The sequence below is a fragment of the Trichechus manatus genome, unplaced genomic scaffold, assembly GCF_000243295.1.
Source record: "Trichechus manatus latirostris isolate Lorelei unplaced genomic scaffold, TriManLat1.0 scaffold00052, whole genome shotgun sequence".
In the NCBI taxonomy this organism is placed as follows: domain Eukaryota; kingdom Metazoa; phylum Chordata; class Mammalia; order Sirenia; family Trichechidae; genus Trichechus; species Trichechus manatus.
This window is the reverse complement of record NW_004443988.1, coordinates 3,510,827-3,522,716: the sequence shown is the minus strand read 5'-3', so window position 1 is coordinate 3,522,716 and position 11,890 is coordinate 3,510,827. Positions and strand designations below refer to the sequence as shown.

General features: G+C 40.5%; 1 protein-coding gene across 1 annotated transcript in view; it reads right to left on the bottom strand.

The window, feature by feature from the left end:
- Positions 1-1,397: 1,397 nt before the first annotated feature.
- The window catches only part of FAM228B (family with sequence similarity 228 member B), a 60,257-nt gene continuing 49,764 nt past the window's right edge, over positions 1,398-11,890 (bottom strand). The window contains exon 9 of the mRNA XM_012555918.2: positions 1,398-1,526. The gene's annotated coding sequence lies outside the window, so the exon portion shown is untranslated. The remainder of the gene's footprint in view (positions 1,527-11,890) is intronic.

The window sequence follows — 11,890 nt, the reverse complement described above, 5'->3', positions numbered from 1 at the left end:
CCAGGCAGTGTTTCGCTCTGTTGTACATAGGGTCACTATGAGTCAGAACCAACTCTACGGCACCTAACAACAACAACATAGTAGTTGCATGTTAAATTTTTAAGAAACTGTTGAACTGTTTTCCAGAGTGGCTGTACCATTTTACCTTCCCATCAGAAATCTCTTCATTACCATTTGGTGTTGTCACTATTATTTAGTTCAGTCATTCTGATAGGTGTGTAGTGGTATCTCATCATGGTCTAAAGTTTCATTCCCCTAATAGCTAATGATGTTGAACATGTTTTCATGTGCTTATTTGCAATCTGTTTATCTTCTTCAGTTAAATCTCTCTTCATGTCTTTTGCCCAAGTTCTAATTGGATTGCCTTCTTTTTCACTGTTGAGTTTTGAGAATTTTTGTATATTACATATACCAGTCTTCTGCTGGATATGTGGTTTTCAAGTATTTTCTCCCACCATGTAGCTTGTCATTTCATCCTCTTAAAACAGTCTTTTGCAGAGCAAGAGTTGTAAGTTTTGACAAATGTTTATTAATATTTCCTTTATGGATCATGTTTTTGGTGTCAAGCCTAAGAATAACAAGCTCAGACGCCAGAATGCTGGAGTCAGGGCATAAAAATAAACACAGGGCCACCGTTTTGAATCAGTCTCATCCTGTGAAAGCTAGGGCACTGACTGGAAAGAGGGAGGTCTTGGTAATTATATATGTGTGGGGAACAGATGCAACTGGGGAACTCAGACTCCCATGTCCTTTGAAACAGTTCCCATAGTGTCCCCTTTAACTACGGAAAATAACATTGTGCCCTCCTATGCTTTATGCCCTACAATGTCATCCTGTGACTAGGATTCAAACACAGCATGAGCCAGAGGGGAATACGCAAAGTTAGAATCAACAAGGGTGTAATCCAAAATGAATTTTAAATTTTTCTAAAGAATATTGGAAAAACCTGTGGAGAATATGCGTGTATGGATTGTAAGGGTACCTAAACAAAGAGAGGAGGCTTGGTGGCACAGTGGTTAAGCATTCGGCTGCTAACCAAAAGGTCAGCTGTTCGAATCCACCAGCCACTCCTTGGAAACCCTGTGGGGCAGTTCTACTCTTCTTCTAGGGCCGCTATGAGTTGGAATTGACTCAACGGCAACAGGTACCACTACCAGTAAACCAAAAACAGCAGACCTTAATGTGAGGACATACCAAATTAATTGAGATGGTCACTCAGTTTGATAGCTATTATTATTATTATTTGGATCTTTCAAGTAAATTTCTTAACTTTTGGGGAAAATCATTTGCAGTAACTATCAGTAAGTGCTATTGTCATTTCTTAATTTCATACAGACACTGAACCACACGAATTAAATGAAGTTTATTGCAGATAACTTTCTTAGAGGTTGAACAGTTCCTGAGTGCCTTCCTTGGCCTCATTCTGAATGATTCCTGTTAGCAGTTGGCTTTCTTGGGAGCAGCCTTCTTTTATGTACTCTTTCATCAGTCAAGGATCAGGGTGTGTGCTCCTTGATTGCTAAAACCTTTAGAAGGTGACAGAAGAGAAGAGTTGAGTGTGATATAGGGATGAGGGGCTCGTAAGAACAGAAAGAATCCTCACCTAAAATGAGCTGATCTGCCCCTGAAGCCCAGTCCTTCTGCCAGAGCTTAGTGGCTCATCTCGCAGGCTGGGTCCCCACCTAAACCTTCTGCCTCAGCCTCTCCTCACTGTCTGGATTCTGAAACATGCAGAGATTCAGGGACAGAGCCAGCCTTATTCTAGGTGGCATAGATCACTGATATGTGACATGGCTTGAGGCATTCCCTGTGGTCCTGTTTTCAGATGTCAATATATCTGGAGTGCTAATTTACACATGGAGTCCCTGGGTGGTGCAACTGTTTAACATGCTTGGCTGCTAACCAAAAGGTTGGAGGTTCAAGTACACCCAGAGGCACCTCAGAAGAAAGGCCTGGCAATCTACTTGCAATAAATCAGCCATTGAAAACCCTATGGACCAAAGTTCTAGTCTGACAAACATGAGGTCACCATGAGTTGGAACTGACTCCATAGCATCTGGTTTCTGTTTAAAATTTAAACTAGGATTTTTGTGATTTAGAAAATACTAGATTCCTTTCTTCCCTTCCCTCCTCAAACCTCCAAATCTCTATCCTCCACCTTCATTATCAGCTGATGACATATTCACTTCATTGAGAAAACAGAAGTAAAAAGCAGTGAACAATCTTCCCTTCACAAAATTCAGCAAGCTAGCTTCATCTACCTCCATGTACTCTGCCCTCTTTCCTCTTACAATGGATGAATTGTCTCTGCTCCTCTCTGAGGCCACCTCCTCTATTTGCGCCCTGGATCCCACCTCCTTGCCTACTGAAGGGCTCTGCTCTTGCAATTATGCCCCGTCTCTCTCCAGCATCATCAATTTTTTCCTCTCTTGTGGAGCATTTACATCAGCAAATATGCATTACAGTATGTAGCATCTTATAAAAACTTTCCCTCGTCCTCATCTTTTGTAGCCGCCATCCCAACTCTCTGCTCCCTTTATAGCAAAATTCTTCAAACAATTGGTTACTCTGTTTCCACGTCCTTACCCATTCCCTCTTGAACACACTCTAATCAAAGTTTCATTCCAATTGCTCCAGTAACCTCTCTAATGAAAATCACTAATTATTTCTAGATCTCTCTAAATCCAAAGGATAATTCCCAGGTCTTGTTTTACTTGACCTCTCAACAGCATGTGACATGGCTGATTATGCCCTTTTTTCTGAAAACAACGCAGTTACTGTTGAGTCAATTTCAACTCATGGCAACTTCACGGGTGTCAGAGTAGAACTGTGCTCATAGGGTTTTTTTTTTTTTTTTTTTATTGTTGTAGTTTAAATGAAGTTTACATTTCAAGTTAGTCTCCCATACAAAAATTTATACATACATTGTTATGTGACACTAATTGCTCTCCTCATACTGTGACAATACACTCCTCCTTTCTGCCCCTGATTCCCCATGTCCATTCAACCAGCTCCTAATCCTCTCTGCCTTCCCATCTCACCTCTGGGCAGAAGCTGCCTGTTTAGTCTCTTGTATCTACTTGAGCTAAGAGGCACACTCCTCACGAGCATTACTTTATGTCCCACAGTCCAGGACAATCCCTGTCTGAAGAGCTGGCCTCGGAAATTGTTTTAGTTTTGGGCCGAAAGAGAATCCGGGGGGCCAAGCTTTCTGGGATTCCTCCAGTCCAATCAGACCATTAAGTCTGGTCTTCTTACTAGAATTTGAGTTCTGCACCCTACCTTTCTCCTGCTCCATCAGGGACTCTCTGTTGTGTTCCCTGTCAGGAGAGTCATTGGTGGTAGCCAGGCACCATCTAGTTCTTCCGGACTCAGGCTGATGAATTCTGGTCTCAGGTTTATGCGGCCCTTTCTGTCTCTTGGGCTAATACTTTCCTTGTGTCTTTGGTGTTCTTCATTCACTTTTACTCCAGGTGGTTGGGACCAATTGACACATCTTAGATAGCCTCTTGCAAGCTTTTAAGACCCCAGATGCCACTCACCAAAGTAGGATGCAGAACATTTTCTTAATAAGCTTTGTTACGCCAATTGACCTAGACGTCCCCTGAAAGCATGGTCCCCAGGCCCCTACCCCTGCTACTCTGTCCCTCAAAGTGCTTGCTTGTATTCAGGAAACTTCTTAGCTTTGGTTTAGTCCAGTTGTGCTGACTTCCCCTGTAGTGTGGGCTGTCCTTCCCTTCACCTAAGATAATACTTGTCTACTATCTAGATAGTGAATAACCCTCTCCCTCCCTCGCCACCCTCGTAACCATCAAAGAATGTTGTCTTCTGTGTTTAAACCTTCTCTTGACTTCTTGTAATAGTTGTCTTATACAATATTTGTCCTTCTGTGACTGACTAAATTCACTCAGCATAATGCCCTTCAGATTCCTCCATGTTATGTTTCACAGCTTCATCGTTGTTCTTTATCATTGCGTAATATTCTATTGTGTGGATATAGCATAATTTGTTTATCCATTCGTCCGCCGATGGGCACCTAGGTTGCTTCCATCTTTTTGCTATTGTGAACAGCACTGCAGTGATGGCTCTTATACTCCAAGGAGCAGGATAGCTGGATTGTATGGTATTTCTATTTCTAGCTTTCTAAGGAAGCGTCAAATTGATTTCCAAAGTGGTTATAACATTTTACATTCCCACCAACAGTGTGTAAGTGTTCCAGTCTCTCCACAACCTCTGCAGCATTTATTATTTTGTGTTTTTTAGATTAATGCTAGCCTTGTTGGAGTGAGATGATTATCTCATTGTAGTTTTGATCTGCATTTCTCTAATGGCCAATGATCGTGACCACTTCTTCATGTGTCTGTTAGCAGCCTGAATATCTTCTTTGGTGAAATGCCTGTTCATATCCTTGCCCATTTTTTAATTGGGTTATTTCTCTTTTTGTTGTTGAGCTTTTGCAGTATCTTGTAGATTTTAGAGATTAGATGCTGATCGGATTTATTGTAGCCAAAAATTTTTTCCCAGTCTGTAGGCTGTCTTTTGACTCTTTTGGTGAAATCTTTTGATAAGCATAAGTGTTTGGTTTTTAGGAGCTCCCAGTTACCTGGTATCTCTTCTGGTGCTTGTGCATTGTTACTCATGTTTCGTATTGTGTTTATGCTATGTATTAGGGCTCCTAGTGTTGTCCCTACTTTTTCTTCCAGGATCTTTATCATTTTCAATTTTATATTTAGGTCTTTGATCCATTTTGAGTTAGTTTTTGTGCATGGTGTGAGGTATGGGTCTTGTTTCAGTTTTTTGTAGGTGGATATCCAGTTATGCCAGCACCACTTGTTAAAGAGACTATCTTTTCCCCAGTTAATGGACTTTGGGCCTTTGTCAAATATCAGCTGCTCAGGGGTGGATGAATTTATGTCTGGATTCTCAATTCTGTTCCATTGGTCTATGTATCTGTTGTTGTACCAGTATCAGACTGTTTTGACTCCATGGCGGTATAATAGTTTCCAAAATCAGGTAGTGTGAGGCCTCCCACTTTGTTCTTCTTGAGTAATGCTTTACTTATTCAGGGCCTCTTCCCTTTCCATATGAAGTTAGTGATTTGTTTCTCCATCTCATTTAAAAATGCCATTGGAATTTGCATCGGGACTGCACTGTATCTGTAGACTGATTTGGGTAGAAGAGATATTTTCACAATGTTGAGTCTTCCTATCCAATGAGCAAGGTATGTTTTTCCACTTATGCAGGTCTCTTTTGATTTCTTGCAGTAGCATCTAGTAGTTTTCATTGCATAGGTCTTTACGTCTCTGGTTAGATTTATTCCTAAGTATTTTATCTTCTTGTGGGCTATTGTAAATGGTATTGATTTGGTGATCTCCTCTTCGAGGTTCTCTTTGTTGGTGTAAAGGAATCCGACTGATTTTTGTACGTATATCTTATATCCTGAAACTTTGCTGAAATCTTCTATTAGTTCCAGTAGTTTTCTTGTGGATTCTTTGGGGTTTTCTGTGCATAAGATCATATCATCTACAAACAGAGATACTTTAACTTCTTCGCTACCAATTTGGATGCCCTGTATTTCTTTCTCTAGCCTAACTGCTCTGGCTAGGACCTCCGGCACAATTTTGAATAAGAGTGGCGATAAAGGGCATCCTTGTCTGATTCTGATTCTCCAGGGGAATGCTTTCAAAGTCTCTCCATTTAGGATGATCTTGGCTGTTGGCTTTGTATAAATGCTCGTAATTATATTGAGGAATTTCCCTTCTATTCCTATTTTGTTGAGAGCTTTTATCATGAATGGTGTTGGACTTTGTCGAATGCCTTTTCTGCATCAATTAATAAGATCACGTGGTTCTTGTCTTTTGTTTTATTTATGTGATGGATTATATTGACTGTTTTTCTAATGTTGAACCATCCCTGCATACTTGGTATAAATTCCACTTGATCATAGTGAATTATTTTTTTTGATATGTTGCTGAATTCTATTGGCTAGAATTTTGTTGAGGATTTTTGCGCCAATGTTTATGAGAGATATTGGTCTGTAATTTTCGTTTTTTGTCGCGTCTTTACCTGGTTTTGGTATCAGGAATATGCTGGCTTCATAGAATGAGTTTGGGAGTATTCCATCCTTTTCTATACTCAAATACCTTTAGTAGTAGTGGTGTTAACTCTTCTCTGAAAGTTTGGGAGAATTCTCCAGTGAAGCCATGCTTTTTTTGTTGAGAGTTTTTCAATTACCTTTTCCATCTCTTCTTTTGTTATGGGTTTATTTAGTTGTTCTACATCTGTTTGTGTTAGTATAGGGAGGTAGTGAGTTTCTAGAAATTTGTCCATTTCCTCTAGGTTTTCAAATTTGTTAGAGTACAATTTTTCAGCGTATTCTGTTATGATTCTTTAAACTTCAGTTGGGTCTGTTGTGATATCACCCATCTCATTTCTTATATGGGTTATCTGCTTCCTCTCCGGTTTTTCTTTGTCAGTTTGGCCAATGGTTTATCAATTTTGTTGATCTTTTCAAAGAACCAGCTTTTGACCTTGTTAACTCTCTCAGTTGTTTTTCTATTCTCTATTTCATTTAATTCTGCTCTAATTCTTTATTATTTCCTTTCTTCTGGCGCCTGAGGGCTTCTTTTGCTGCTCTCTTTCTACTTATTCCAGTTGTAGGATTAATGTTTTGATTATGGCCCTTTCTTCTTTTGGATGTGTGCATTTATTGCTATAAACTGACTTCTGAGCACTGCTTTTGCTGTGTCCCAAAGCTTCTGGTAGGAGGTGTCTTCATTCTCATTTGATTCTATGAATTTCTTTATTCCATCCTTAATTTCTTCTATAAGCCTGTAGTTTTTGAGCAAGGTGTTGTTCGGTTTCCATGTGTTTGATTTTTTTTCCTGGCTTTTTCTGTTGTTGATTTCTACTTTTATGGCTTTATGGTCAGAAAAGATGCTTTGTACTATTTCGATGCTTTGGATTCTGTTAATGCTTGCTTTACGGCCTAATATGTGGTCTGTTGTAGAGAATGTTCCATGTGCATTGGAAAATAAAGTATACGTGGCTACCGTGGGGTGGAATGACTGGTATATGTCTATGAGATCAAGCTGGTTGATTGCAGCATTTAGATCTTCTGTGTCTTTGTTGAGCTTCTTTCTGGATATTGTCCTTCACCGAAAGTGATGTGTCGAAGTCTCCTACTAGTATTGTGGAGCTGTCTCTCTCTCTTTTCAGTGCTGTTAGAGTTTGTTTTATGTATTTTGGAGCCCTGTCGTTGGGTGCGTAAATATGTATTATAGTTCTGTCCTCCTGGTGTATTGACCCTTTAATCATTATATAGTGTCCTTCCTTATCCTTTGTGGTGGATTTTGCTTTAAAGTCTATTTTGTCAGAGATTAATATTGCCACTCCTGCTCTTTTTCGAGTATTGTTTGCTTGATGTATTTTTTTTCCATACTTTGAGTTTTAGTTTGTATCTCTAAGTCTAAGGTGTGTCTCTTGCAGGCAGCATATAGACGGATCATGTTTTTTTATCCAATCTGCCACTTTCTGTCTCTTTGTTGGTGCATTTAGTCCATTTACGTTCAGCATAATTATTGATAGGTATGAGTTTAGTGCTGTCATTTTGATGTCTTTTTGTGTGTGTTGTTCAGTTTCTTTAGTTCACTTAATTTTCTGTGCTGAGTCGTTTTTCTTTACATATTTTCTTTTCATCTTTTTCATTGTTGTTCATTTTGTGTTTGCTGAGTCTTTATATTTTTCTAGTTTTTTATTTTGACTTGTAGGATTGTTAGTTTCCTTTGTGGTTACCTTAATATTTACCCCTATTTTTCTAAGTTTATACCAGTCTTTTATTTTTTTACATTGCCTTGACATCCCCTCCATATGAAAAATCTATGTCTACATTTTTTAAGTCCCTCTGTTTTGCTTTAAATGTTGTCATCTTTCACATATTGACATCTGTTTCCCTATTTTCAGTATTTTAGCTTTGACTTACTTTTGTGACTTCCCTATCTGGGTTGATATCTGGTTGCTCTGTCCTGTGTTCTAGTCTTGGGTTGTTATCTAATGTTACTGATTTTCTAAGCAGAGGACTCCCTTTAGTATTTCTTGTAATTTTGGTTTGGTTTTTGCAAATTCCCTGAACTTCTGTTTATCTGGAAATGCCCTGATTTCACCATCATATTTGAGAGACAGTTTTGTTGGATATATAATTATTGGCTGGCAGTTTTTTTCCTTCAAGGCTTTATATATGTCATCCCATTGCCTTCTTGCCTGCATGGTTTCCGCTGAGTAGTCCGAGCTTATTCTTATTAACGCTCCTTTGTAGATGACTTTCGTTTATCCCTAGCTGCTCTTAAAATTCTCTTTATCTTTGGTTTTGGCAAGTTTGATTATAATATGTCTCGGTAACTTTCTTTTGGGATCTACCTTGTGTGGGGTTTGATGAGCATCTTGGATAGATATCTTGTCATCTTTCACGATATCAGGGAAGTTTTCTGCCAGAAAGACTTCAACAATTCTCTCTGTATTTTCTGTTATCCCCCCTATTCTGGTACTCCAATGACTCATAGGTTATTCCTCTTGATAGAGTCCCACATAATTCTTAGGGTTTCTTCATTTTTTTAAATTCTTTTATCTGATTTTTCCTCAAATAAGTTGATGTCAAGTGCTTTATCTTCAATCTCACTAATTCTGACTTCCACTGCCTCAATTCTTCTCCTATGACTTTCTATTGAGTTGTCTAATTCTGACATTTTGTTGTTAACTTCTGGATTTCTGATTGCTCTCTCTATGGAATCGTGCAGTCTGTTAAATTTGTCATTATGCTCTTCTCTAATCTTTTCAATGTCCTCTATTGCATGTTCTGCATTTTGATTAATTTCCTTCCTAATTTCTTGAAGAGTTCTTACGTTAATCATTTGTATTGTGCCTCTGGTAATTCCAAAAAATTTTCCTCCTCTGGAAAATTTCTAGATTCTTTATTTCGGGAGCTTGCTTAAGCCGTCATGGATTGCCTCTTTATGTGATTTGATATTGATTGTTGTCTCCAAGCCATCAATAAGTTATTATATTTATTTATTTTATGTTGGCTTACTGTGTCCTAGGTTCTTGTTTTGTTTTGATATGTCCAAACAGGCTGCTCGTATGAGCTAGTTTGATTATTGGCACCTTTGAAGCTCTAATATCCTGTCACCAGGTGGTTAGATCTGTTACTAGGTATGTGAACTCAGGAGTCTGCTCACTCTTCCTATATGGACTCAGCTCAGGTGCCCAGGTAAATAGCCACCAAGTGTGTGGTGTAGGCTCTCACTTACACTCCTAGAAAGGCATGGGTGATTGGTGTAGGCACAGGGATCTGGCTGCAGCAGGGGAACACACTCTGAGCAAGGCAGGGGGCTGACGGCTGCCCCCAAGTGTCCAGGAGGAAGGCGTGTCCCTGTTCCCTAGAGCACATAGGTGGGTGGGTTTTGCAGCCAGACTAGACCACTCAGTGCTATTGGCCATAAGGACTGGGGGGCACCTCTTATTCATGGGCCCCTACTGCAGGTACCTAGGTGGCGTGGGCGGAGCCACCAGTCCTCAGGCCCCTGATGTGGATAGGTGAAGACCCTGCTTGATGGGCAGAGCAGTGTCAGATGTCATGAACCTGCCACTTCACAGCTGAAACAGTTCAAGTTAGACTTCAGGTATACACCCTGTTGTACTAGAGTAATGAGGACCTATGCTGTTGAAATGGGCCCACACAAGTCTATGCAGGGGGAAAGGCACTCAAAGTCCATGGATCCCTTATGCCTGTGCCTAGGCAAAGGAGCTGTGCCTACCCTGGGTTCCTGGCTTAGGGGAGTCGGCAGTTTATTTTTTCCCGTTTGTTAATTTGTTCACTCTCCAAGGCTGGGAGAATGGCTCAGGGAGTGTGACACATCCTACTTCCAGCCTGGGGGACTCGACAATTGCTGAAGCCGGTCCAGGACCCAGTACAGAGCAGGCAGCGGAGAGGTAAATGGAAGACAGGTTTTTTCCTAAGGGAGGTGTTTTTGATCCACACAGTAGGCCACACACAATTACTTATCTTTCACTGATCGTGGACTGCTTCTCACTGGTTCTGGATGGCTGAGTAGACTCTCTGGCACTAGGTCTCTTCCGGTGCGGAAAATGTGCCTCCTGAGCACCGCTGCTTGCCTACCTCACCGTTCACCCATGAGCTGATCAAGCCTGAAGGGCTCATGCTCTCTCCAGGTCAGGTCTGGCAACTCTTCACTGCTTCCGAACCATCTCTCCCTCCCCCTGCCACTCAGTCCAGTTCCTCAACTTTGCCTTAGATGTTCAAGGTTCCTAGATTGTCATATATAATTGATTCACTGGTTTTTTCGGGTCTTCATTGTAAGAGGGTCCACTGGAAGCATCTGACTACTCCGCCATCTTGGCCCCACCTCCTCACTCATAGGGTTTTCAATGGTTGATTTTTTAAACATTTTATTTATTTTGTTGTTATTGTTGAGAATATACACAGCAGAACATACACCAACAGTTTCTACATGCGCAATTCAGTGACATTGATTACATTCTTCAAGTTGTGCAACCATTTTCCCCCTCCTTTTCTGAGTTGTTATTCCACCATTAACATAAACTCACTAGTCCCTAAGGTCCTATCTAATCTTTTGAGTTGCTGCTGTCAGTTTGATCCCACATAGATAGTTCTTAAAGACATGCCGTCTGTTTTGAAACACTTTATTCACAGGGCTTCTGCAATACCACTATCCCGGTTTTCTTCCAACCTTACTTGCCACTCACTCCTTTCACTTTTCTTTGCAGGCTCTGCCTCCTTGTCCCACCCTCTAAATCTGGAGCTCCCCAGGACTAGTCCTCAGCCCTCTTCTCCTACATTCACTTCCAAGTGACCTCATCCAGGCTCATAGCTTCAAACAGCATCTATGTAAGGATGACTCTCGAATGTTTATCTCCAATCCCAATCTCTGCGCTGAATTCCAAACTTGCACATCCACCTGCCAGTAAAATAGGCATATAACAAGATATGAAAATAGATCTAATTTTAGTTTCAGTGTCAGCTTAAGATGATAGATGCTATGTTACAAAGTGAGGCACAAGATCACTATTCAAAACTTACAAAGAATAGGCCAAAACTGTTTTTTGTGACTCTTACCCATTCATTCACATTAGGAGTATAAAAGGGTCAGGAGTTGAAATGGAAGAAGTTTTTTGCCAAAAGTTGTTGGTGTTTTGTGAGCCTCTTGCTCCACAAGTAGATAGAAGTTGGGAGGTGGGATAGGAATTTAAAACTCCCAATCCCTGGGGTTGAAGTGGCTTCAACAGGATCACTGAGTTCCACAGTGGCCTGATATCAGACTTACAACTTTGAAAACTAAGGGTGAGAAGCTGCCAAAAGTGACCTGTGCAGCAGACCAGAGGTTGCTATTTAGGAAGTCACTGCACTCCTGAGAACAGGTCAAAAGTGTCACAGGTGCGTGCTTGCAGCGGACCAGAGATAGGCGGGCCCCATGTGAGAAAATGAATTGAGTAGTGTTGCCTTGGATCCTGCCTGAGAGAGCTACCCAGAGGGGCAAGCGTATCTCAGCAGAATGAAGTAGTAGGAATTACAACAGGTGCTTAGGAGCCAAAGACAGTCACAAGCAACCCGCTGTAAAATAATCACTGGGTGAGAAATCCCCAGCAATACGTTTCTCTGAAGATCACTTGAAAGCATTAGCTTTAAACACCTGCCAAGGCTAGACAATGCTCTACACTAAAATAGATTATCATAAAATTAATAGTTAAAATTTTCCTCCATGGAAAATAATGCAGGAACAAAATGCCAAAATAAATTCACAACTAGAAATTATACAAAAACAACAATTAGAAATCCAAAAGATAAACAACAAGATTT